The sequence below is a fragment of the Haemaphysalis longicornis genome, unplaced genomic scaffold (assembly GCF_048455015.1).
Source record: "Haemaphysalis longicornis isolate Haplotype H1 unplaced genomic scaffold, Haemaphysalis longicornis Haplotype H1 scaffold_27, whole genome shotgun sequence".
Taxonomy (NCBI): domain Eukaryota; kingdom Metazoa; phylum Arthropoda; class Arachnida; order Ixodida; family Ixodidae; genus Haemaphysalis; species Haemaphysalis longicornis.
In genome coordinates, this window is record NW_027526325.1 from 1,476,782 (window position 1) to 1,504,297 (window position 27,516).

Consider the following 27,516-nt stretch of genomic DNA (forward strand, 5'->3'; position numbering starts at 1 on the left):
ACTCTTACTCGAAATGTTCTTTCCGACAGGTAACTAGCAAGGGTATTTAACATGTTACCCGAGGCACCGAATGACTTCAGGTCACTAATGATCCCGTAGTGCCAAGCGGTGTCGTAGGCCTTCTCGAGGTCGAAAAACACAGTTACGCAATGCTATTTATGCACGAAGGCATCCTTAATATACCATACAAGAGCTACGAGTTGATCATTCGTGGATCGCCCCACCCTGAAGCCTGCCTGGCAGCTCTCGAGAAGACCGTTGTACTCAAGGAAGTACACGAGCCTGCAATTTATCATCTTCTGGAGAAGCTTGCACAGGCAGCTCGTCAAGGCTATAGGACGGTAACATGAGGGGGACGACGGGTCGTTTCCCTCCTTCAAAAAAGCCACTACTATGGCCTCCCTCCAAGAGTATGGGATGTGCTCCGAAAGCTATGTTTTATTATATAGATTTAGAAGTGCTTCAGGTGTGTCTGCGTGTAGGTGTTGTATCATTCTATATGTGATGTTGTATGGGCCTGGAGCTGAGGGTTTAACGTGCTCAAAGCAGCCCTCAGCCCATGCAGTGAAAACTCTGAGTTATAAGATGTTGACCTATTGTTATCTGGTATAGGCTTCTTTTCGGCCGTTTGTTTGTGTTTCATGAAAGTGTTTGTGTAGTGTGCTGAACTGGACACGTGTTGGAAGTGTTGTGCGAGTGTGTCAGCCTGGTTTTCGAGTGCGTCCCCTGTTGTGCTGACCAGAGGCAGGCTGTGTGTTTGTTGTCCTTTGAGTTTGCGCGTTCTTGTCCATACTTTCCGTGTGTCTATGTAGGAGTTTATTGATGTTATGAAGGAACGCCAACTCTCTCGTTTTGCCTCATGGCGCACACGTTTTCCTAACGCCTTGGCCCGTTTGAACAAAATGAGGTTACCCGACGTGGGGTACCGACGTAGAATACCACACGCCTTGTTCTGGGCCCCTCGCGCCCGCCTACAGTCCTCATTCCACCACGGCCTCCGCTGGTGGCGCGGGGCACCAGAGGCGTGGGGAATGGACCTTTCGGCGGCGTCGAGGATGTGCGCCGTGAGAAGTTGGGTAGCTTCTTCAACGTGTAGGGGTTCTATGGATGTGTGGTGTAGTTTAGATGAATCTCTAAATGTATTCCAGTTTGCTCTTCCTTCATTAAACCTGTTCTGGGAAGATGGACTGCTCGGGCCTTTACCTATATATGTTAGTGAAGTGGGGAAGTGGTCACTACCGTATGGGTTCGTGCCCACGCCCCACTCAAGACAAGGAAAAAGAACTGCGGACCCAATTGCCAAGTCTAGTTGTGAATAAGTGTTCTGTCCTATATTATAGTATGTAGGCTGTTTCTGGTTAAAAAGACATGCTCCCGACGATGTTAAGAATTTCTCAATGAGGCATCCTCTGGCGTCTGTGCGAACAGAGCCCCAAAGAGAGTTATGTGCACTCAGGTCACCTATCAGAGTGTATGGTTCGGGTAACTGATCAACCAAGCCCTCAAAATCTGAGCTGGAGAGCTGGAAGTCAAGAGGGATGTACAGAGAACATAGTGTTATAAGCCTATTGAAGATTATCGTTCGAATGGTAACAGCTTCAAGAGTGGTCTGTAGTTGGACAGTGTAGCACACCAAGGATTTTCGGGAATGATGGCCAGACCACCTGAGGATGCACCACCACCACCTCTTTCCGTCCTAAATATAATATAATTGTTTAAAAAATTTGTGTGTTTAGAGTTTAAATGAGTTTCTTGGAGGCACATCACACTTGGCTGTTTGCAATAAAGTATTTCATAGATATCATCAAGGTTTTTAATCAGGCCTCTGCAGTTCCACTGGATGATGTTTTCTGTTCCCATTATTTAAGTTTAGAGCAACTGGAATATGTGTGTGTTTATGTGTCGACTTTAGGGGCTTGGACTCTTGGGAGGGTTTTTTTTTACTTGTCTACTGACCTGGACGCCGGAACCTGTTCCTTTCGCTGCGATAAGAGTAGGAAGGGCTCAGCATTCATGTCGTCATCTGAAGGCAAGGGTGTGCCCAGCGGACTGGGCCCCCATGACTTGATACCCTTTCTGGCGTTCTTTGCCTGCACTGCCAGTGCCGAAGGCGTGGGGAGCGCCCCAGATGGCCCACGCAGTGAGGCAGTGGAGGGGGTCGCTGATACTGCCTCCGTCTCCATCTCCTCCGTGCCCTTGCGTGTGCTTTGGGCCGGTGGAGAGGAAGCAGTGGACGTAGCGGCATTGCCAACAGACGTGGTAGCCACCACAGCCGCTGCTGGCCGGGCAAGTGGCGTGGTGACCGGGGCGGCTGCCACTGGCAGCCTCGTGGGGGACGGGACGGGAGCAAATCAGCTGCGCTGTATTGTGTCGCCGCCAAAACCAGGCGCGGCTCCGCCCCCCGGCGAGCAGCGTCGGCATACCTTCCGGAGCCGAAGAGTGAAAACCTCTTGCGGGCCTCTGGAAGGCTGATGTTCTCATTGACCTTCAGAGTGATTATGTTTTTCCTGTTTAAACTTTTCATATGATCGTGAAAACGCGGCATGAGGTCCATGGCAATTTGGACAAGTGAAGTTGCTAGCATCACAGTTGTCTGCAGAATGGTGAGCTTGCCCACACTTCGCACATGTGAGTTTACCGCGGCAGTAGTTCGTACCGTGCCCATAACGCTGGCACTTGAAGCAGCGGCGTGAATTTTGCACATACGGGCGCGTGGGACATTGGAGGAAACCTGCCGCCACTGCTTCTGGTAGTGGGGTGCTATCAAAAGTCAGAATAATGTGATTTGTTTTGACTTCTTTGTTGTCTCGCCTTATTGTGATGCGCCGGACCGCTGTGACTTCTTGATCACGCAGTCCTTCTAGGAGGTCGGTTTCTAATTCCTTTGATGAGATCGAGTTCAGAGATGACGCCTTGGGAATAGTTTAGGGTTCTATGGGGAGTGACTGTTATTTCCAGATCATGGATTCTGGTTTGTTGCAGAAGCATATTCGCCTGCTCTTTGTGGCTTACTTCAACGAGCACATCTCCAGAAGGTTTTCTTGCCTTGTAGTTCTTTCCTGCAACACTCTCGATGAACTTTGCTACGAGGAAGACTGATTTTTCACTTACGGGCGTCTTTACGGGCCCCCTTCCGGCGTCTTTATTTACAGATTGCACCACAAGGAAGCGAGGATAGTTTTCCTCGCTTTGAAGGTCAATAGTCGGTTGCGGTTTGGAGGGGGGGGGGGTTGACAATACCATATGGCATATTATGGAAGCAGGGGACGGGGGTACTTCCTTCGCTCGGGTTACCCTGATAGCGAGAGAGGTCCCGGAGCTCCCTGCCTGGTAAACAGACAGGGAGCCCATCCGCCGGAGCTTGACCTGGGCTCCGACGGCCACCGTTTGTGGTTTCTGCCCTTCACCTTAAAACTCGTAGCCACGGTAGATTACAGCAAGAGCATGGGGGCTCGGCGTCCGAGGTATCGCCAGTACCGTCACCAAGATTGCTCACGTTGCCAGTGTAAAATGTTTTCTGCTCAGCTCTACAAAGTAATTTCGTAAATAAAAGTGATTTGGTATCGCTTAGGTCGCATAAGGGGCAGGGCGCAGCATATCCACACCGTTTAATAAGCCTTCTCCATCCCACTGCAAGAGCCTGGCTTCCACCCATCTTGGAGCGGAATATCGCGTTGGTACATTCGACATCTAAAGCCTCGCCCAGCCCCCAAAGCGGAGGCCGAGTACATTGCTCGTAACCTGACACGTCGTACTTTATCTCGCAAGCCATGTGTAAAGCCTGTCTGTTTTTCTCGAGGCCCTGTAGACAATAAGTCCCACTAAATAAGCCATGAAGACGAAGTGCAGTTTTGCTTATATAAATTGAAAGATCTGTCCTTCAGTAGCTGATTCGAATTCACCTCAGACCCCAAAAAGCCCTGTTTAACCGAAAAAAGAAAGTGAAGAAACGTCGAAATGTTCCGCTTCGCGACGCCACTACTGACTTTACAAAGGGGTTGGGAAACAGGGTTATCGGTTTGTTGACCGCACGTTAACATTTCAGTGGTGCAGTCAAATTATCAGTGCGTTAACTGAAGCTTACATTTCTAGTGGTACATTGAAACGGAAGTAAAATGTCTGCCCATTAAAACTGGAGGCACCCCTACCATCGCGCAAAAACGTTGCTTGGCGGTGACTTCAATCCGAGGTTGTCATTCGCACAAATTGCTATCCTGTAGTAAGGACCGTGCAAAAACGTGGCCATTTATTCGCACAGCTTCATCTGTTGTCTGTTATAAGAAGGTTACCATGAGGAAGTTTGCGTATTTAGTCTGCGGGTAATCGTGGCGTTACTCAGGTGACCAGTTATAGGTATGGGCAGAATTGATGCAAAATAGATACAGCCAAGTGAAACTGTACGCCAGGAACAAAGTGCCATTTCGAGGGTTAAACTGTTTTTGCTTGCAGGCTTGAGAGTACATAATGGGTAAGCGTGCAGGGAAATACTGCTACAAGAGGAAGGAAGGTGGCGCCATGTTAACCCAACCGCGAAGAGGACGATACACCAAATTGGGCCTGGCGTTTAGGCTCGTGCTATGATGGCCGGCCATTAAATCGTCGCTTCCGCCTCAGTGGTTTGTGTCGTGCCGCTGCGTAACAATATGTCTGCGAGGGAAGAATTAACTATCCAGGCAAAGAAAAACGGCTGCGGCTAACCCTGGATAAGCAGAGCGAAAGACAAGGTTCTACTTGGTTAACCTTCGATTTAGCTGTGATCGTTACACTATTCGTCCCAAGCCTGCGCTTGTCTCCGGTGGTGGTCCCCCTTCCGGCGTTTTCCGAGCCGAACGTCTCGCTCTTCCCACAGTCTCCCATGCTAAGTTGGCGCGCATGGCATTCCGGACCCTCTCCAGTGAAGCAGCTCGCCGGGCGATGTACGAGCGGTGGTCAGGTGCCGCTTGCCGACGACGGCTTAAAGCCTCCAGCCTCCGCGCAAGGCTCAGGGGAGAGAAGACGGCCCCGGCTCGCTCTTATCAGTGGCCGTGCTCACGTGCACCGGGAGAGTCACGCGGTCAGGCGGTGACTCGGCTGCAGACTGTTCAAAACCTAATTAGCATAGCCAGCAGCGCTCCCACTTCTTTCTTTCCTCTGTTTCGACGCTATCTGGTCCTTGACCATTCAGGTCTTCTTGTGAGGTTTGCACAGTGTAAACAAGAGAAAGGCCGGGGCGTAGAGTTTCTTAGTAAGTATATGAGAGAGGTAACTGTGGCTGTGAATCCATGTCAGCTGGTGGGGTTATGGGGGGAAGATCAGTGCTGCTGGATTGGCATGTCTATAGGATTCTTGTGCTTCTTCTTGGGTTTGCTTTCTTCACTATGCATTACTATGCCTGCGAGGCAGCCAAAATGATCGAAACTCGCTTCGCTTCTCTCGCTTTGCTTGGAAACGAGAAATTCGCTCCATTTGTTTATGCTAAGACATCTGTGCTTCATTACAACGAAGCGGTCCTAGTGCCGGAAAGCAATCATCGGACATATTTACAGAAGTACAAACCCACAATGTAGATACGCTAGTTTGTGGTAAGGACAGTTCGCTTCCTGGTTCTTTTTTCAGTAGTAGTACAGTCGAACACGGATATATGGATCTACAAGGGGATCGCGAAATAGTTTGATATATCGATAATTCGAAATATAAAATATGACCATCAGAAGCTTATCTGAAACCTCCGCACACCGCTGAAAGCTTCTCAAAGGCGCGACTAGCGGTACCTTACTCATCGGTTCCTCACCGCGCGAAAACTTCGCAACAAAACGATAGAGAAACGGCCACTGCATTTTATGTAACATGCAAAAAGCCTGTCAGATTCGCTTGCTTCTTCTCTGTCATAAAGTTCACCAGCATGTCTTCAAACTTACTAACGCCGTTCAAATGAGAAAATCCGGTGCTATAAAATGTGCCACAACAGGGGCCAATCTGAACACTGACGCAAGCTCTGCTGCAGTAAGCGGTTTGCAACGTTGTCAGGGCCGCTTGTCGGGTTCGCGTCATCGGCATCGGTGACTTCCGCCACGACCGGCCCATCGTCGTCAGCGCCTACGAACTCGTGTGCCGTTCTGTCATTCGGAATGACGAATGGTAATGCCGACAGCTCTCTGAACTCACTCACCGCGCCCTCAGCGCCATTTTTCTAATTTGTGTAACCGGAAAGAATGTGAAAAAAAAAGCTGTCTTCGGTATCGCAACACCTCTCGTCAGGAGCCGCGCAACAAAGCCGCTTTGCGCACGACAAGCACCGGAACGGCCGGGCCGTGGCAAGGGCCCTGCCTTCGCCTCTACTTCTGGTGTAATCTGCAGTATCGCGCTCAAAAAAGCGGCGAGAAATACAGCCGACATGGTTTCACCGGCACGTACCCGTCGAATAATGTCCGCTCTCGTCGCTAAATTTTAATTATTCGGAATTTTCATGACCTAGGCCCCGAAATGCACGCGGCGGACAAAACAAACACGCACCACATTACATAGGTCCGCTGCGCCAGCCCCCACTGATAACCGCTCAAGTAGGCTGGGGAAATGCCAGAAACTGAGCCGTTCCGGTCAGTTCCCGTACTCCCCTATCACCTTTCGCGCGCATTCACTCCCCGCGTTCTCGCTGACATGCACCCCCGCGCTTTCGTTATAGTGAACTAGAATATTCTACTTGACTATACTTTCGTGCGAGCAGGTGTCGAAGGCCAGCGAAGCAACGTGGCGGCGCCTACTTATCACTGGACGGTGCAGCAGCCGCGATAAATCATCATCATCACCGCGTCCAACGATGAGTTGGACGCGCGCGATGAGTTGATGATTTACGATGAGTTGATGTTGGACGCGATGAGTTGGAGAAGCGCGCTTGCAGAGGTGCTTGCAAAACAGCGTTCGATATATCTTGTGCCCGTGATAGGGAGTTTGATACACGCGCACAATAGGAATTTCCAAGTGGGTATTCAGACTGTACGATAAAGACAATAATTCGATATATGCATGTTCTATATATTCGTGCTTGACTGTGCATGTATTAACAGCGGCCGCACGTCTTGACTGAGCGGGTAATTAGTCACCGGGAAAGTTGTAGCACTCGATCTGGCACCGGTTCCCCGCGAAGGCAATGTTTTCATAGGTACGACCATAGAACTTTTTTGAGCTTTTCAAACAATGTGTTATTGAAATATTAATAAAATAAAGTCTTTATTGAGCCTTCTCCCAAAATTTCACATTATTGTTAAATACAAGCTTGGTCTGCAGAATAGTAGGAGCAACCACTCCGGCAGACTCCCAGTAAAAGGAACAGGCTTTACGTTTAATTTTCTTAGCTTTAAAACAGCGTGTTTTATTTTATACTTAAGCTACACAATCTTCTTTGCGTTTTTGTCACCCTACAAATGAATTTGCGGCCACTAAAACGTTTTAATCCAAGCCGATGGTGAAAGGTTTGACGGTGGTCCATGACGCCACAGACGAGCTTGATCTGAACCGCATATATGGTAGCGCCAAATTCCTCTCTAGTGTATATTGTAAGAAACTATGGTCAGTGGTGACGACGATTATTCCAGGTTTAATGGTGAAAGATGAGAAGGAACCCGCTGCGGGGGCTCAGTGGCTAAGGCATTGCGCTGCTGAGCACCAGGTCGCGGGTTCAATTCCCGGCGGTGGAGGCGGCTTTTCTGATGGAGGCGAAAAGCAAAAACCCCTGTGTGTACGAGATTTTGGCGCACGTTAAATATCCCCAGGTGGTCGAAATTAATCCGGAGCCCTCCACTATTCGGAATCATCGCCTCATCGCCTGCGTTGCGTAGGCGCGTTCAACCCCCACAATCAACCAATCAAGATGCGAAGGATTTGTAATATGACACTAGTTTACAAGTTTACTAGAAGAATTCGTGCATAGGGTCATGTTAAAACACAATGAGTACAGGCAGCTAAAGTGTAAAGCCTCACGTTCCACCACTGTTTTTCAAAACGTCATGAACACAGGTGAGGGTATGGACCGTGTCATATATGTTTTAAAAAGTCAACAAGGCAAGGTAGCTAAAAACGTTTTTGTAAGAGAACATGCGATGGTCTCCAATAAATAATGATGTGTGCAACTCAATATTGTATATGTAAACTTCATTGAAGTGACGTTTCGTTTCATTGTTGCCCATCCTATATTGAATAAGCACACGAAGGACAGATAGCTTCCCCCCACATCGATGACACTGTGTGTTCTTTGTGTCGGTCCACACGTATGAATTAGTCATTGTGGTGTGGCCGATTCTAAGTCGGCCTAAGGCCACTTCTATACATGTGACATGTTTCTCACCAGGAAGTCTTTCTATTTCAGGTTTAATGACCTGAAATATATTACTCATTTCTTTATCTACCGGTTGTTTCCAGTGGTCTCGCAGCTTACTTGTCACACAATGTTTCAGGCCTTCACATGGAGCCAGCCTAATGTCTACCATTCTCACGGAGGGCAGCATCTGCCGCCCTTTTATTTCCAACAATGCCACAGCGGCAAGAACCACAGCACACTGACAGCAAGCGTTCACTATAAGGCGAATACAGAGCTCTTAGAACAGCAATAAAAGTTCGGTTTCGACTAGTCTTCAGAGGTGAAAGCTTTGTCAGTGAGCCTATTTCATCCACACAGTTTGTTCGTGCCCGTCACGTTCTGGAAATTACGCGATGAATTGTGACGTATGTGTGATGTGTGGTCACATTAGTTTTGACTATATTATTGAAATGCGTGTCTATTCTTATAAAAAATCAGGTGCGAGTCAGCGCTGCGGTTCGTCGCTCCTTTTTAGGTGTCCGTGTTTAAGACCGCTACCATCAAGATATTCCAAGTTGTTGTGTTGTGATCATGGAAGTACTGCTACGATCCCAGAAGGAGACGCGCTGTGTGTGGGTAGGTAAAATCGGCTGCAACATCATCCACCTGGCTCCCGGCCAGTGATGAACGCACTGGTCTCCATATTGTCACGTATGGACGACGCGTATTCTTGAAGAAATAAACTTTACTAGAGCGAACTTGTGCTCAGCTAAGGACTCGGATGTGACAGAAACGGCGACAACGCATTCAACCGGGTGACGTGCAAAGTTGAGCGACGGCGAAACGAATGCTGCGGAGTTTGCTTTGTGAGCCTTTATCTTTCGGCGCGGATACTTAGAGAACCATGGAATCACATCGAGAAGATTCGTGATCGAAGGCGAACGTTCGATCTACTGACGAGAGACGATACACTCTTCCTATAAATAAGATAGCCTGCGCGGAATACAAAATAATGAGACAAAAATGCGCGCCTCAGTTCTACGATAAGAAGTTTGAGTGGGGCCAGACGCTGGCAACATATCACACAATGAACGAACCAGACGCTATAGTTCGCAGCAATATGATGAAAATGTTTGGTAGATGAGGTTTGGAAGATAAGATATTCGCAGCTGTTGACGAAATACGCCTAATTCACAAGTTTAAACACGAAATCTGATAGTCAGATATAACGGCCACATGTTTTTTGCCCGTGGTGACTGCAAGGGCAACGGCTGTTTCTTCGGCAGTGTCCATGTCCCTTGTGTATGGAGGAAAATAACTCCAGTCCCTCGTTAAGTACACCGATGGCGTGGGCTTATCTACTGCTGCCCACTGCTGAGTCTGCCTACCAAACGCCAGCGCTTCTTCCTTATGCCATTCCGCGAGCTTTAACTCTTGCCTGGCGTGGCGCCTTGTTGGCGGCTGGTTGCATTCTCGAACATGTCTTCTTTGCAGCTAATCGCTGTTGGGACTTCGTGACCCAGGTTTCGAAGGGTGTCTCTTCCTGTGTTGGTACGTCTTAAGCCTTCTAATGGGCAGTATTGCCGGCTTCAGCCTAATCCTCCCAAATGTTCTGCAGGCCTATTTACAGTAATTTGTCTGTATGAGCGCGGGGATTTGGGGTGGAAGTGGCGGTAAAACGAGAGAAAACTTGCAAGCTTTTTGTATTAACACATTAGGTTTTTCTGGTTATTCTAAAAGCCACATATGGCCTTCCATGGGTATTTCGCCCTGTCCGCTTCCTCTTGCTGCAGCGTAAGGTCTAGTGCGTTGAGAGTTTTCACCTCTGGGATTGATGTTCTGATTATTTGCAGTTCCATATCGGCAGCGGGTGCCGTTGATCAAGCTCTAATTCGTTTTTTGAGTAGCCGCTCGAATTTATTTGGGCAGCAACGCAGGCCACTTTGGCGAAGGTACCGTTCTATAGTTTCAATCGCTTCTTGCAAGCCGTCTTGCTGTGTGCTTGCACAGTGGAAGTGCGGCGATATTGTCATACGGCGTTGTCGTAGGTTTAGATACCGAAACGCATGCCTGGGGTATTGTTCACTTGTGGTGGGAGGACTCACATTGCCACATTCATAAGCAATGGTGATATCACGGAGCCCTGGGGTATTCCTTTCGGCGGTGTCGGAAGTTCTGTTCTAGGCTTATCGGCGCAAATTGTAGCTGTGCGGTGGGTAAGAAGTTTTCCACCACAACTTGCATACCCGTTCACCGCAGTTGGTTGACTGCAGACTTTCGATTATGGCATGGTTTGTGACACTATAAAGGCCCCTTTCATACCAAGGGGCGAAGTGGCCTTTGACGGTGCTTAACGTTTTTGGATGCTTTGATTGTCTAGAATGCCTCCTTTAATTTTTAAAAGTATATTTTGGGTATACAGGAGCGAGCTGAATCTGCACACTCCGTGGGGCCAGTGATGGACTCTTCGAGGGAATTCCGTCATAGCTACTAAATCGTGCAGCATGGGTTCATGTAGCTTCCCCACACATGACAGCGAGACAAGACGTAGGTTTGCGAAATTTATGGGTTTTCCAGTTTTGGAGACTCAGGTGATGCCGATATGTTTCCATAGTGCGGGAACTGAAAGAATAATTTTGTAACATAAATACACAACGGCCATTAGAAGATAGAAATGAATGAGATAGTCGCCCTGGCATCTGTGTTGCAAGACTAAAATCAATCCCGCAGTAAATAAGTGACCAAAATAATCAAGCAAGCACACGATCGTACACGCAGACCTCCACGAATGTGCACACGCACAGGCACGCACACGCGTATGCACCCATAATATACATGCATACATGCAAAGATACGTGCATACATGCAAAGATACGTGCATACACGCAAAAATACATGCATGCATGCATGCATGCATGCATACATGCATACATACATGCATGCATACATACATGCATACATACATGCATGCATGCATACATGCATGCATGCATACATGCATGCATGCATACATGCATACATGCATACATACATACATGCATACATGCATACATACATACATACATACATGCATACATGCATACATACATACATGCATACATGCATACATACATACATACATACATACATACATGCATACATGCATACATGCATGCATGCATGCATGCATGCATGCATACATGCATACATGCATACATGCATGCATGCATACATGCATGCATGCATGCATGCATGCATGCATGCATACATGCATACATGCATACATGCATACATGCATACATGCATACATGCATACATGCATACATGCATACATGCATACATGCATACATGCATACATGCATACATGCATACATGCATACATGCATACATGCATACATGCATACATGCATACATGCATACATGCATACATGCATACATGCATACATGCATACATGCATACATGCATACATGCATACATGCATACATGCATACATGCATACATGCATACATGCATACATGCATACATGCATACATGCATACATGCATACATGCATACATGCATACATACATACATACATACATACATACATACATACATACATACATACATGCATACATGCATACATGCATACATGCATACATGCATACATGCATACATGCATACATGCATACATGCATACATGCATACATGCATACATACATACATACATACATACATACATACATACATGCATACATACATACATACATACATACATACATACATACATACATACATACATACATACATACATACATACATACATACATACATACATACATACATACATGCATACATGCATACATACATACATACATACATGCATACATACATGCATACATACATGCATACATACATGCATACATACATACATACATACATACATACATACATACATACATACATACATACATACATACATACATACATACATACATACATACATACATACATACATACACACATACATACATACATACATACATACATACATGCATGCATGCATACATACATACATACATACATAAAAATATACAGGGACGCTTCCAAAATACGTGTGGGACAATTACCGCCGCCTCGGGGGAGCGGGAGGAAATTAGCCGCGCACGTGACTGCAGCGCGGAAAAAGAGAGGGCAGTGTTTTTGTTGATGCAGAACTGTTGTTGCAAAGCAAACATGAATGGAGCCTTGGACATAAACACCTGGGCTGTGAAAAAATGTCCTGTGCCTCAGGGAGTGAATTTAGGCTAGTGGGGACTTACGACAATGCGGAAATGTATAGTTTAAAACCTTGGCAATTGATTGATTCGTTGATTATGAGGCGTAACGCACCGACGCTATCAGGCGCGCCTGCTACGGATTCATCTTGACCACCTCGGTATCTTTAATGCGCACCAAAACCTCGAACACACAGGTATTTTCGCTTTTCGCCTCCTTTAGAACAGCGATTGCCACGGCCGGGAACAGATCCCGCGTTCTCGGGCTCAGCAGCACAACGCATGAGCCACCACGGGGGGTTTATTAACGTTCAATAAAGAAATTCAGGAGACTTAAGGCTGCTTGCGTGTGGTATTGTGAAAGCGCTATATTTTACTTCAAGCCATGCAATTGTGAATGTCTCTTGGCAATCCAGTCATGATTATGCCCTCCTGTGTTGCGACAATGTCTTCGTCACGAAAGGAATATACACATGACGTGCAATCTTCGCCTCATAACGGTTGCGGTGGTGTGGGCCGGTGGTGGTTTTAGCTGCAGCGAGCGCTTTGCCCATAATACGGCTCTTTTGCCTTGTCTGGCACGCTCTTCAAGGGTTTGGTTCGGAGGCGACCACAGATAATTTTTTGTTTGCGTCGTCTCCTTTTCTGAATTACTCCGAGTGTAAGGCTTAGCCCTGCCCTCCTAAAACCTAATTATGCGCTCTTAGCGTGAACACGCTTTGCTACTCTTGTAATAATCGAGCTCAAAATAGTCCCGCAGACCTCCAGTGGTGCGATTATGTGCTTTATTACCATCGCCACGATGGTTTCCATTTGGCGTAGTTTCTGTTTGTACTGTTTAGTTTTCTTCTCCGGTAGGCATGGACACATACTTCCAGAGAAAATTGGTTTATTCTCTTGTTTCGTTGTTAGTAGACCCTGTGAACCCAACTTATTTACTATTAACGTAAACGTGTTCTGCGAATTCTGTAATTAGCGTGCTCGAATTACATTTGTAGGCCTCACCATATAAATCTAACACATCTTTTTAGGTTTGAGGCCCCAACGCATTCACTAGGTCCGCCTTTTGTTACCCAAGACCACGGCTTGGCGATGGTGCAGCGTACGTATGTTGAGAAGACGCACGTTGGAATCCCCGACCCATCGAATTTTCTTTTCTTCCGTTACTGCCATCTTGACGTCACGCCGACTCCGGACGCCACATTTTCGCGAAATGGGTATTTTCCACCCTAATACATCTACGTGTAAACACGGCGTATACAGCCATAATTGTTAAGCTAAAAGGACCTTTAGGAACCCTACACGCTCTTAAGAGAAAATGGCCTGACTCGTTTCTCACTACGCCCTGTCTGTCCACCGACGGCAGGCAAGGCCCTTGCTCTGCACTCGCGATTGTATGCAGACACACAAGGGCAAGAAGTGCTGAAGGCAAATGTTTGCACTGGTGACTCAATCCCGCACAGCGAAGCTAATAGATCGTGTCACCATTGCATGCCTTTACGCGGACAGCGTCACATCGCCTTCTCTTTATGCTTGCTTTCTCCTCCGGTCGGTGGCATGCAGTGCAGTGCGGTACTCGTGGCCGCCAGGAAACGAATATTGCGCCCCAATTTTTGCCGTGTTGTTTCTACATGTACAACGTCCAGAGCTCTCCATGCTGGGTGTCCTAGTGCGACGCAGAACGCGAAATGTCTCCGGTTCGCAGATTTGCCAACATTCGCTGCCTCGTCTCCAGGAGTAGAAATCAAGCTCCTGTTACCCCGCCCGTCATAGAAAGCAATACAAGCTTTTCTCGTCGCTTGTGGGTTTCCTTTCTGGCTAAATTGACTGTTCTGCAGGAGCGCTGTATTTGTACGCACAAAGGCAACACTACTTTTCCCTCTTTCCAAAGAAAACATGCGCTTGAACATAATTTCGAACAAAAACAACTTCGGTGCAATGATGTTACGCAGGCACCCAAATTTTAGATTAACTAGCAGCGCACTCATTGAAGGACAGAGAACCGAATACTGGACACAGCGCTATGCCCTGCATTTTTTTTCTTTAGGTGTTCTTGGCTGAGTTTAATGCGGCCTCTTTTAGAGTTGGTCTTTTTTGGGCTACACAAAAACGAAAATGTTCTTCTGCCTGTCTGTCTGTCCGTCTGTCTGTCTCCCTGCCTGTCCGCCTATCCATGGATTCAGAGACGCGGCCAAAAGTTGAAACAATTCTTTGACAAGACGTTTATATAAGCAGGACCATTCAAGATTACTCAATCCACCGGCAATCGTTATACATGTTTCCTTTATGCAGCACCAAAGAAATATCAGGCCTGTTTGAGACAATGCGTTAGTACATAACTATGAGAGGCAACATTCTTTAGTCTAGGAGTACGCGTTTTTCATGTCTTGTATGACAGCAAATGCAAAAAAACTTCATACGGCGCGCGAGAAGTGAAGGCGCGGGAAAATTGAATGGAGAAATGGGCATTGCAGCAAAGGTGGCACAGTGGAGGGAGAGGACACACCAGTCGGGCTGATCAATCCCGACCACACTGGAAGAGTAAATGGCACTGTGCTCAGTCTGAATGAGTCCGCCTCAATTTGAGCTCGTGGACATTATTCCTGAACAACTGCGATTGGCGTACGGCCAATGATGGCAGTTCTGGGTCACTCACGCACGGTTGAACGGCGACATCGAACTGGATTTGTCGAACTGTTTTGCGTGTCTGTGTTCCATAGCCCGGCTAGGACAGGCATACTTTTCATCGTGCATAGGGACACTAAAGCAGAAGTTTATTTTACGAAGTCCAGAAAAGAACGTGTGCCATGCGCCAACGTCGGCCTTTGGCGGCCTTCGAAGCCTTCGTACTGGCGCACTAATAATAATAATAATCAATCAATCAATCAATCATTTATTTAACGTGCCCAGGAACAACCGAGAGGTCTTGATGCTGGCGCACAAAAAAAAGAAACAAAAAAACTAAGAATAACACAACAGAACAAGATGAATGTTCAGAAGAAAACTATCAGAGATACAATGCGCACAGAAATATTAGGACGACAGGACAAAAGTAGATTAACACAGTATGAGAAATAGCTGATGATAATGACGAAAAGTCAGATAATATACATACATACATGCATACAACAATGCGCCAGATAAACTAAAAGAGAAGGATAGAGCAAATTGCACATGTGCTGTTATCTTATAACGGTAGAAACCTTGGAGGAAAACCTTGGAGGACTGTGACCCATCAAAAACATGAAGGTCAAGAAAATAAAAATTGTAAAGACTTTTGTATCCTGTTGAGGGTTGAGTGCTGAGAGAGGCGGGTAGTTACAAGAAACGGCCTGCTCTCTCTTGTTTGCTTCCGCGGAATCCGAAAATTAATACTATTGAGCAGTATAGGACAGGATATAGTACCGTGAACGAGCTTGAAAAGCAAGAAGAGATCGGCGCGATTTCGCCGGCAGCGAAGTGAAGGCAGTGACAATAGTTGAACGGTGTTAGAACACGAGCCAGAGTCATTGTTAGCGAAGCGATGGTTGTAAACGCTTAGAAATTTTTTTCTGGACACGCTCAACTACGTTACTTAAGGAATTAGAGATGCCATTCCAGATCACAGATGCATACTCAAGTTGAGGAAGACATATTGCGGTGTACAATTTGCGGAGTGGCATAGGAGAATTGAATTCTCTCGATATTCTACAAACACAGCCGAGAGAACGAAGACCCCACACAGCAACACGCTTAGTATGAGCTGAAAAATGCAAGGTGCTATCAAAGAGAACGCCGAGATCATTGATCTCACAAACCCTACATAAAGACACAGAATTGACAGAGTATAAAAAAGATACGCTAGATGATTTGCGAGTGAAACTTACGACTTTTGTCTTTGAAATATTGAGAGAAAGGTTATTGTTTTTACACCATTCTGAAAAAGAACACAAATCAGACTGCAACAAGCGACAGTCGTTAAATGAATGAATTTCCCTAAATATCTTTATATCATCTGCATACAAAAGGAAAGAAGAATTGCGAATGGCAGAAGAAACGTCGTTAACATACATTAAAAAGAGGAGTGGGCCTAATACCGAACCCTGAGGTACACCACTGGTCACTTTGTAAAAGGAGGACGTTTGGCCATTGACGGCAACATTATATGATCTGTCACAAAGGTAGCTATGCAATAGATTCACAACAGCGGTGTCAACATCAAAATCAGCAAGTTTAACCATAAGCATTGAGTGACTGACTACATCGAACGCTTTGCTGAGGTCACAGTAAATGGTGCCGACCTGGCCTCTCTGGAATACAGGTGTAGATATTTGCGTCATGAAACTGGCAAGATTAGTCACGGTTGAGCGGCCAGGGACAAATTCATGTTGATTATTATTCAATGAGTTTTTCACATTAAAAGACAGTATGTGGTGAAGGGCCAGCTCAAAAATCTTTGACATGGCACAGAGAAGAGAAATCGGTCGATAATTCGAGACATCAGTTTTAGAGCCAGACTTAAATACTGGAAAAACACGAGCAATTTTCCACATGCTAGGAAATGTGGAAGTAATCAGACAGTTATTAAATATGCTAGTCAGTACTGGGACCAATATAGTGCTATAAGCTTTTAGTATGGCTGAGGGGATACCATCTGGACCACATGATAAGGATGGTTTCAAGCGCTTAATGCATTTGCTGATGAGATTTTCATCTAATAATAATAATAATATTATTATAATTGAATAATAATAATCAATTAATCAATCAATCATTTATTTAACGTGCCCAGGAACAATCGAGAGGTATTGATGCTGGCGCCCCAAAAAAAAGAAACAAAACAAAGAATAACACAATAGAATAAGATGGCAGTGTTCAGAAGAAAACTATAAGGGACACAATGAGTGCAGAAATATTAGGGCGACAGGACAAAATTAGATTAACACAGAATGAGAAATAGCTAATGACAATGGCGAAAATTCAGGTAGCATAAGAGGGTTTCCCGCCAGTTACCCGCTTATGACAGGCTGTATACGTTAGAGTCACGCCCCGGGGGTTGAAAAGAAGGTCCCTTTCTCCCCGTGTAGTCTGAGTGGCGCTGGCTACCACCCTCAAGCGTCAGATGCAGTTGTAGTAAATATAAATACCCCAGAAAGTGAACAAGAACACAGTCGCCCAGATAGCCGAATTGGTAAGGCATTCGAGACCTAATCGAAAGTCGTGGGTTCGGTCCCTACTCTGGGCGCGTGTTTTTCTTTCTTTCTCACGTGATTAATAAAAATAATAATGGTAATTTAACGTCATTAACGGTAAAAAATAGTCTAACCATTCCCCTATGCCTTCTTTGGCGTTGTAGACTGTCGGCATTTCTTTCTGTATTTCCTAACGAGCCCCTCATTTCCAACCCATATATATATATATATATATATATATATATATATATATATATATATATATATAAAAATGCAATCATACCTCATTCGGCACTACAAAAACACTGTTAAAGCGCCAAACAGCACTGGCAATTAGGATTGCAACTTAGATATGTGTCCTTACAGAATCCCTCGTGCCGTACGTCTCTCTCTCTCTCTCTCTCTCTCTCTCTCTATATATATATATATATATATATATATATATATATATATATATATATATATATATATATATATATATATAAGGTTAGTAGAGACAGAGGCACGAGAAAGACGTAGAAAATAGAAATAAGTTTACTGACGTTTCAGGAAGAGGACTTCCTTTCTTCAGAGTACAGAATAAATTCGTTTCGGAGATATATATATATATACAGAAAATGTAGCAAGGGCGAGGGCAAGGTAAGAGAAGGTAGAGTGTGTACAATCGGATCATGGTTGGTGGGTAGTGAAAGAATGAAGAGAGAGCGGAAAGAAAATTATATCAAGGATAATAAGAAAACACAGTCACGTAGTACGCACATGGGAAAGAAAGAGAGAAGAAGCAAACAGAAAAAATTAACAAGGTAATTCCCCCCTCCCCCGAGGCAACAGGGGTGAAAAAGGGTCAAAACAAGATATGCCCATGCAGGTGTTCGACAAGGGCAAAAAAATTATTCACACGGAACAAAGAAGGTCCAAAGAAGATATGCCCGTGCACGCAAAGGGCGAACATCTGCCCATACACACCCGTTCTAAGAATCAGGGTAAAGTCATTGAAACATGACACACTTGGCTTCTGTTGTGGAGAGGCAAGGGTCGCGCCCTAAAGCAGTAGGACAGGCAGTTTCGACAGGAAATGAGTGTACAGTGGTATACAAAGAGCGGGAAAAAAAAGAAAAAAAGGGCAAGGTCAAACATGTCATGAAAAGAAAACAGGCAGGTGCACGCGTATGACGCGGCAGCAGGCAGTATGCATCTGGGCGGCGCATGGTACCAGTTCCGGGAATGGCGAGGCGGTCAGCAAGGAATATTAGAAAACAACAATACAAAGAAAGGGGACACGAAAGCAATCACACACGCTCTCGTAGACAAATTGATTGCAAGGTGAGAATATCAAAGCTAACAATGGCACTGCAGCCTTCTAACTAGATCACAATGTCCAGACTTGTTTGTAAGAGTTGGTTTAGTGAAGTCATTGTGCTAAAAAACGCGGAGCTAGCACGAAACTATAACCATCTACGGGAGCTCGCCAACTGATAGGAGAGTATTATAGAGGGAAATAAATGAACAGGCGTAACACCAGCCTGAGAAATGCAGCCGATATTTTAATCGGAGGAAAGACACGTTAATTTCCCATAACTTTCATTGATGCCAAACGACGCTGACTTAAACATATAGATGAGGTAGGACTCGCTAACCTCGCGATCGTGATGCGTTTTAAAACTAGATTCAAGAATTGTGGCCTTCAGTTGTTCAAAAGAATGACCAGGAGCGTTAACATGCTTTGATAGATGCAAAGAAGGGCAGGTTTTTGCATGAGAACGGTGGTTGTTAAACCTCAAACTAAAGGGTGTTTCAGTCTGGCCGATGTATTGTTTGCCGCAGAGGGTGCATTCCAGCAGGTATACGATGTTCGCGGAATCACAGTTAAAGTTCCCTTTTACATTAACATAATAGTTTGAAGCTGTGCTGGCGGCGCGCTGTGTGGTGGTCATTTGTGGGCATACCTTACACCGTGGTTTGTTACAGGGCATGCAACCAGTAGTCTGTGGTCGGCTGATGCTGGATTTAGTGAGAACGTCGCCCAAATTTTTGCTGCGTCTATAAACAACGCGTGGCGGCTCGGGAAATATTCTCTTCAGGCGTTCACTTTGAGCAAGAATATTGTGACGTTTCCTTAAAATGGATGCAACTTTCGGAGAAGAGGCTGAATGGGTCAAAACGAGGTTTGTTTGTTGATTGGGTTTTGGAGCTTTTTTGCGGAGAATGTCGGTGCGGTTCAACTGGTTAGCTCATTTAATCGCGTCATCGATCACCTGCTCTGGGTATTTTTTATTCAAGAGCGCGGTTTTAAGTTCTCTGCAGTTGGAATCGAAATCCGCCTGGCTTGTGCAGATTCGCCTAAAACGGTGAGATTGGCTATAAGGTATTGCAGTCTTGCAGTGCCTGACATGGCTGCTGTGGACGTGCAAATACTGGCGCGCGTCCGTAGGTTTCCTATAGAGATTAGTCTGAAGCCTGCCCTGAGAAACTGTGACTGTAACGTCCAGGAAATTTATGCTGTGCGTAGAGGAGGAATGAGAGAGGGAGATAGTAGGATGCGCAAGGTTAAAGGCCTCAATAAACGCAAGAAGTTCCTTTTCACCGTGCTGCCATATCATAAATATACCATCTATATACCTTTTGTAGTACAGTGCTTCAAATTTTGGGTTTCGAGGAAGTTTGACTCTAGACATCCCATAAAGATATTCGCGTAGTTGGGCCAGATTTTGGTGCCCACTCACGTTCCGCTGACCTGCACGTAAGTGACACCATCAAACTCAAAATTGTTAAGTTCAAGGATAAGGTGAAGGAAAGTTTCAAGGGTGAGAGAATCGATAGGTTTGTCACCCGCCGACCGCTCATACGCACTTGATAGAGCGGTGATTGCATCCGCATGCTGAATGTTAGTGTATAGCGACACGACATCCAGGGTAACAAGTAAACAGTTGTTAGGAATTTCTATCTCCATAATATCCGAGAGAAAATCATCTGTATCCTAATGAAGGATGGAACGCTGGGGGGAATGTCGCGAATTAGAGAGTCCACATAGCGCGAGAGGTTCTCGGTGACAGTACCAATGCCAGAAACAATGGGGCGACCTGGGTTGTTATTTTTATGGATCTTAGGGAGAAGGTAGAATATACCTGCTACTGGGCTTAAGGGGATAAGAGAACGAGCAGTTGTTTCAGTTATTTCCTGATTTTGAACAAGCTGAATGAGTTTATCTTTGAGAATTTGCTTGTAATCATTAGTGGGATCACTAGGGAGTACTCTGTAGAACGTTGATACTGAAGTTGTCTGTTAGTCTCGTTGACATAGTCAGCTTTGTCGAGGATCACGATAGCGCCTCCTTTATCGGCCGGTTTGATTACTGTTTCGGGGCAACCTGCGAGTTCTTCCAGGGCTTTCTTTTCCTTGCTTGTGATGTTACGGCGGAAAGAGATTTGCTTTTGGTATGCTGCTCGTACATCGCGATGAACGACTTTAATATAAATGTCGAGGCATGTACAGCTGCGTGGGAGGGGTCCAGTGCTTACTGCTAGGTAATGCAGTTCGGGCTTCGTCGGTTGGGGGACGGTCATGGAAGTACTCTCGCAGTCTCATATTTCTCGCGAAGTTATCTAAGTCTTTAAAAAGTTGAAATTCGTCGAAACCGCCAGTTGCCTGGCAAAAATTCAGACCTTTTGACAGGGCGCTCATCTGATCTGGTGACTGGGTAATACTAGAGAGGTTCATCACATTTCCAGTGAGATTTTGTTAGAGTTGAGAGCCTGGGGAGAGCTGACAGAAGGGGGATAAAAATTTGGGTTTGCGTTGGCGGATTGACTAGTACCGGCACTAATGTGAGTTGGTTAGTATCGGGCGAATTATTCGCGTCATAGGGGCGATTTTTATGTGACTTCCCAGATAATGGACAGACATTAGTAGAGGGGCTAATTTTATTCTTACAGGTGTAGTCATCGCTAGGAATATTATCTGGCGAAAATTTACGGACTTTTTTACGGATATGGCGGATGCCTTTTGGGGTTCGTAGCTGCGAAGAAGGCCTTATTCTCTTTCGCTTAGCTCCTTACTAATAATTTCTTCTTCCTGGCGGAGGGAATGGGACACAGTCCGGTAGTGACTTAGAATTATCTGCGTTATTTGTTATTTGCAAATTAAATATATATATATATATATATATATATATATATATATATATATATATATATACAGAAAGAAATGCTGGCAGTCTACAAGGCCAAAGAAGGCATAGGGGAATGGTTACTATTTTTACCGTTAGTGACGTTACCATATTTTTTTCTTTTATTATATTACGTGAGAAAGAAAGAAAGAAAAACACGCGCCCAGAGTGGGGACCGAACCCACGCCTTTCGATTAGATCTCGAATGCCTTACCAATTCGGCTATCTGGGCGACTGTGTTCTGCTTCACTTTCTGGGGTATTTATATTTACTACAACTGTATCTGACGCTTGAGGGTGGTAGCCAGCGCCACTCAGACTACACGGGGAGAAGGGGACCTTCTTTTCAACCCCCGGGGCGTGACGCGAACGTCTACAGCCTGTCATAAGCGGCTAACTGGCGGGAAGCCCTCTTATGCTACCTTGGCATCAAGGCTGCCAGAACCGAGGCCCTCGCTAAGCTTTCACACGATAATAGGGTTTGCAAATGAGGGGCTCGTTAGGAAATACAGAAAGAAATGCCGGCAGTCTACAAGGCCAAAGAAGGCATAGGGGAATGGTTACTATTTTTACCGTTAGTGACGTTACCATATTTTTTTCTTTTATTATATATATAATATATTATAATATATTATTTAATATATATAATATATATATTTTAATATATTATATATATTATATTATATATATATACATACATGCATACATACATACATACATCATAATAATCATCATCATCATCATCACCAGCCTATCTACGCCCACTGCAGGGCAAATGCCTCTCCCATTATTCTCCAATTACCTCGCTCCTGCGCCAACTCTGACCAATTTCTCCCCACAAACTTCTTGATCTCATCTGCCCATCTAACTTTCTGCCGCCCCCTGCAACGCTTGCCTTCTCTAGGGATCCACTCTGTTACCCTTAATGACCAGCGGCTATCTTGCCTTCGCATTACATGCCCTGCCCACGTCCATTTCTTCTTCTTAATTTCTACTAACATGTCTTTAACACCAGTTTGCTCCCTGACCCACTCCGCTCTCTTCTTGTCCCTTAATGTTACACCTATCATTTTCCGCTCCATTGCCCGCTGAGTCGTTCTCAATTTAAGTTGAACCCTATTAGTGAGCCTGCAAGTTTCTGCCCCGTAGGTGAGTACCGGTAAGATGCAGCTGTCATACACTTTCTTCTTCAGCGACAATGGTAGGCTGCTATTCATTATCTGAGAATGTCTGCCATATGCACCCCACCCCATTCTGATCCTTCTAATTATCTCTGCCTCATGGTTGGGATCTGGGGTCACAACTTGGCCTAAGTAGATATATTCGCTTACCACTTCCACTGCCTCGCCACCTATCTCAAACTGCTGTGCTGCCTCGAGGTTATTGATCGTTACTTTGGTTTTCTGCATATTAATTTTCAGGCCCACGGTTCTACTCTGTTCGCCCAGTGCGGAAAGCATGCTTTGCAATTCGTCCCCCGAGTTACTTAGCAAGGCAACGTCATCGACAAATCTAAGGTTACTGAGGTATTCTCCATTAACCCTTACTCCCACCTGTTCCCAATCCAACGTTCTGAATACTTCTTGTAAGCATGCTGTGAATAACATTGGAGAGATTGTGTCTCCTTGTCTGACACCCTTCCTTATAGGTATTTTACTGCTCTCCTTATGGAGAATGATGGTAGCTGTAGACCCATTGTAGATATCCTCTAGAATTCTTCCATAATGCTCATCTACCCCCTGGTTCCGTAATGCCTGAATGACTGCTAGGGTTTCGACTGAGTCAAATGCTTTCTCATAATCTATGAAGGCTATATATAGGGGTTCAGTATACTCAGCGCACTTCTCTATCACCTGATTGATCGTGTGAATATGGTCCATTGTTGAATAACCTTTACGGAACCCTGCTTGTTCTTTAGGTTGACTGAAATCTAAGGTTGCAGAGATTCGGTTAGTGATTACCTTGGTAAATACCTTGTAGACAACTGACAGAAAGGTGATCGGCCTGTAATTTTTTAAGTCCTTCATGTCGCCTTTCTTATGGATTAGGATGATGTTCGCGTTCTTCCAAGATTCCGGTACCATTGCGGTCATTAAGCATTGCGTATACAGGTTTGCCAGTTTTTCAAGTACAATTTCTCTGCCATCCTTCAAGAGGTCTGCTGTTATCTGATCCTCACCAGGTGCTTTGCCCCCTTTCATTTCCTTCTAAGCCTTCCTTACTTCTTCGGTCGTTACTGGTGGGATGTCTATCTCCTGTGAACTACTGTCTCGTTCGGCATTATCCTGTATGTCCTGGCTACTGTACAGATCCCTATAGAACTCCTCGGCCACTGTGACTATTTTATCTCTATTTGTGATGACATTGCCTTGCTTATCCTTAAGTGCATACATCTGATTTTTCCCCACGCCAAGACGTCTCTTCACTGCTTTCAGGCTACCTCCGTTCTTTACAGCGTATTCGATCCTCTCCATATTATACTTCCGTATGTCAGCTGTCTTACGCTTATTGATTAGCTTGGAGAGCTCCGCTAGTTCTATACTGTCAGCTGCGGTGGAGATTCTCATGGTTTGCCGTTTCCTGATTAGATCTTTCGTCTCCTTTGAAAGTTTACCAGTATCCTGTCTAGCCATAGTGCCCCGACTTCTACTGCACACTCCGTGATAATGCGTGTAAGGTTGTCGCTGGCTTCCTCGTTAAGAGCGGAATATTGGTTCTGCAGCGCGATCCTGAATTCTTCCACTTTACGCCTTACTGTTAGCTCATTTATCGGCTTCTTTCGTACTAGCTTGTTGCGGTCCCTCCTCAAATCTAGCCTAATTCGAGATCTTACCATACGGTGGTCACTACACCTTACCCTTCCGAGCACTTCCACACCCTGCACGACGCCAGGGTTATCGCATAATATGAAGTCTATTTCATTTTTGTGCTCCCCATTCGGGCTCCTCCAGGTCCATTTCCTACTCTTTCTTTTACAGAAGAAGGTATTCATTATGCGTAGGCTATTCCGTTCTGCAAACTCAACTAGTAGGTCCCCCCAGCTATTTCTACAGCCCAGACCATAGTTCCCAACTGCCTTGTCTCCAGCCTGATTCTTGCCTACTTTAGCATTGAAGTCCCCCATAACTACGGTATACTGTGTTTTTACTTTAGCCATTGCCGATTCCACATCTTCATAGAAGCGTTCCACTACTTGGTCGTCGTGGCTGGATGTGGGCGCGTAGCCCTGCACCACCTTGAGCTTGTACCTCTTATTGAGCCTAATTACAAGACCTGCTGCCCTTTCGTTAATGCTATAGTATTCGTCTATGTTGCCAGCTATGCTTTTATTGACTAGAAATCCCACTCCCAGTTCCCTTCTGTCGTCTAGACCACGGTAGCATAGGACGTGTCCATTTTTCAGCACCGTAAAGGCTTCGCCTGCCCTCCTAACCTCGCTAAGCCCTATTACATCCCATTTAATGCCCTCTAATTCCTCGAACAACACCTCGAGACTTGCTTCGCTAGATAAGGTTCGCGCGTTAAACGTTGCCAGGTTCAGATTCCATTGGCGGCCTGTCCGGATCCAGGGATTCTTACATACATACATACATACATACATACATACACACATACATACAACAATGCGCCAGATAAACTAAAAGAAAAGGATGGAACAAATTGCACATGTGATGTTATCTCATAACGGTACAAACCGTGGAGGAAAACGATAACTGTGACCCATCAAAGACATCGAGGTCAAGAAAATAAAAGTTATAAAGACTTTGTATCCTGTTGAGGGTTGAGTGCTGAGAGAAACGGGTAGTTACAAGTAACGACCTGCTCTCTCTTGTTAGATTCATCGGAATCCCAAAATTAGTACTATTTAGCCGTATAGGACAATATAATAATTATATTAATAATAATAATAATAATAACAATAAATAATAGCTCTAATAATATTAATAAAAATAATAATAAAAATAAAAATCAATCTTTATTAAAATGCCCAGGAACGGCCGCAGCCTTCGTGCTGGTGCATTGAGAGGGAAGAAAAAAGGCAGCATTGAAATGCATCAGCGGCTGACGCATAAACAGCCAGTAAGAAGCGGGGGTGAGTGAAACCAATGAACAACTAGAAATACAACAGAGAATAAAAATTAAAAAAGCATCCAACCTACATTACACGGTTAATAGAGACGTTAAATTCTGGTACATTGCAAAACGACATCCTACAATAAGCATATCAAAAGGAAAAGGTAAGTGGAAGAGGAATGACAACAAGGACGGGGTACCTTGAAGCGTCGATGCCACATGAAACTATGAAACAATATACAGCATATATTTCTAACTATCGACAGAAAATTATACATAATGGAGATATATGTTACGGTAGCCTTCCTGGGCCCCTTAGAATACAGGATGTAAGACGAGTTGAATAGAAAAGTGTGTCATAGTACACACAACTATTCCACCCACAGCATCAACATTATACACCAACAAATGAGAACCAACTCTGTGAAGTCGGGGCATACATGAGAAAAATACCTGAAGAAAGGACATACTGCCCTTAGTGCGCCCCTGCTAACAACCCAGCCAAAAACTTCCGAAGGGGACGGTGAACAATATCGAGTTCCCCGGAGTGAAAGTTATATAGACGCTGCAGTCTATCAAGAGGAGAGCATCTGCTAAGAGCTCCAGCTGTGTCAGAGGGGTGGTTGATCCTTGTTGCCTTTTTTGGAACACGAAAGCTGGGTGATGCAAGCAGTTCCGGGCATGAAATAGTACCATGAAGCAGTTTTTAAAAGAAAAGAAGGTCTCAGTGGGTTCGTCGGGAACTTAAAGAAACAGTTATCTCGAGAGGCTCGAGGGAACACGATGCGTAAATATTGGTAAAAATGTAGTCTGTGCACGCTCTAAACGATGACAATTAGATCTACAGGTTCCATATCAAAGTGCTGTGAAACCGGACGTCTCGTGAAAACCTGCATACAGCACCAAGAGAGCGAAGCGCCCGCCGAGTGAGTTGAGTAACATGAGGCTAGCAAGTTAAGGCTCTGTCGAAGAGGACGCCGAGGTCTTTGATCTCTTCTACTCTACACAGAGAGCCGCCGTCACTACTGTAGAGAAAGAAAATGTGATTTGTTTTGCGGGTGTAAGGCATGACCTTTGTTTTCGTAGAATTAAGATTTAATCGGTTATCTGAGCATCATTTAGCAAATGAGGATATATCTTGCTCCATGGCAACGCAGTCATCGATGGACTCAATGCCTCTGAATGTTTTGATGTCGCCCGCGTAGAGGAGAAAAGGAGGGCTCTTATTGCAGCTGACACGTCGTTTATACAAATGGAGAACAAGAGACGGCCCAACACGGAACCTTGGGGCACACCGCTTGTTGACCTCTACATAGCGGACGTCTGCCCGGTAATGCTAACGAAACTAAATCTATTGTCTAGATAGCTACCAAACTATCCCAGGAGTGGTGTTTCAATGCTCGACCGTATAAGCTTTTCAAGTAGTAACGTGGGGAAGACAACATCAAATGCCTTGCTCAGATCACAGCAGGCAACAGCTGGTCAGTCAGGCGTCTCATCGAATATCTCAGAATTGTGACTTTCTACTTGATTTTGTTCCGTTTACTACTTCGCAGCAGTGCAAGCTCATTAGGAATTCATGCGGGACCGTCTTAGATT

General features: G+C 45.2%; 1 protein-coding gene and 1 non-coding gene across 7 annotated transcripts in view; one reads left to right on the forward strand and one right to left on the reverse strand.

The window, feature by feature from the left end:
• Positions 1-27,516, reverse strand: part of Ptp36e (protein tyrosine phosphatase 36E) — a 540,343-nt gene that overhangs the window by 202,293 nt on the left and 310,534 nt on the right. The gene's annotated exons all lie outside the window — the stretch shown is intronic.
• On the forward strand, positions 17,661-17,732 carry Trnar-ccu (transfer RNA arginine (anticodon CCU)). Its single transcript has one exon. It is a non-coding gene; the product is annotated as a tRNA-Arg (tRNA).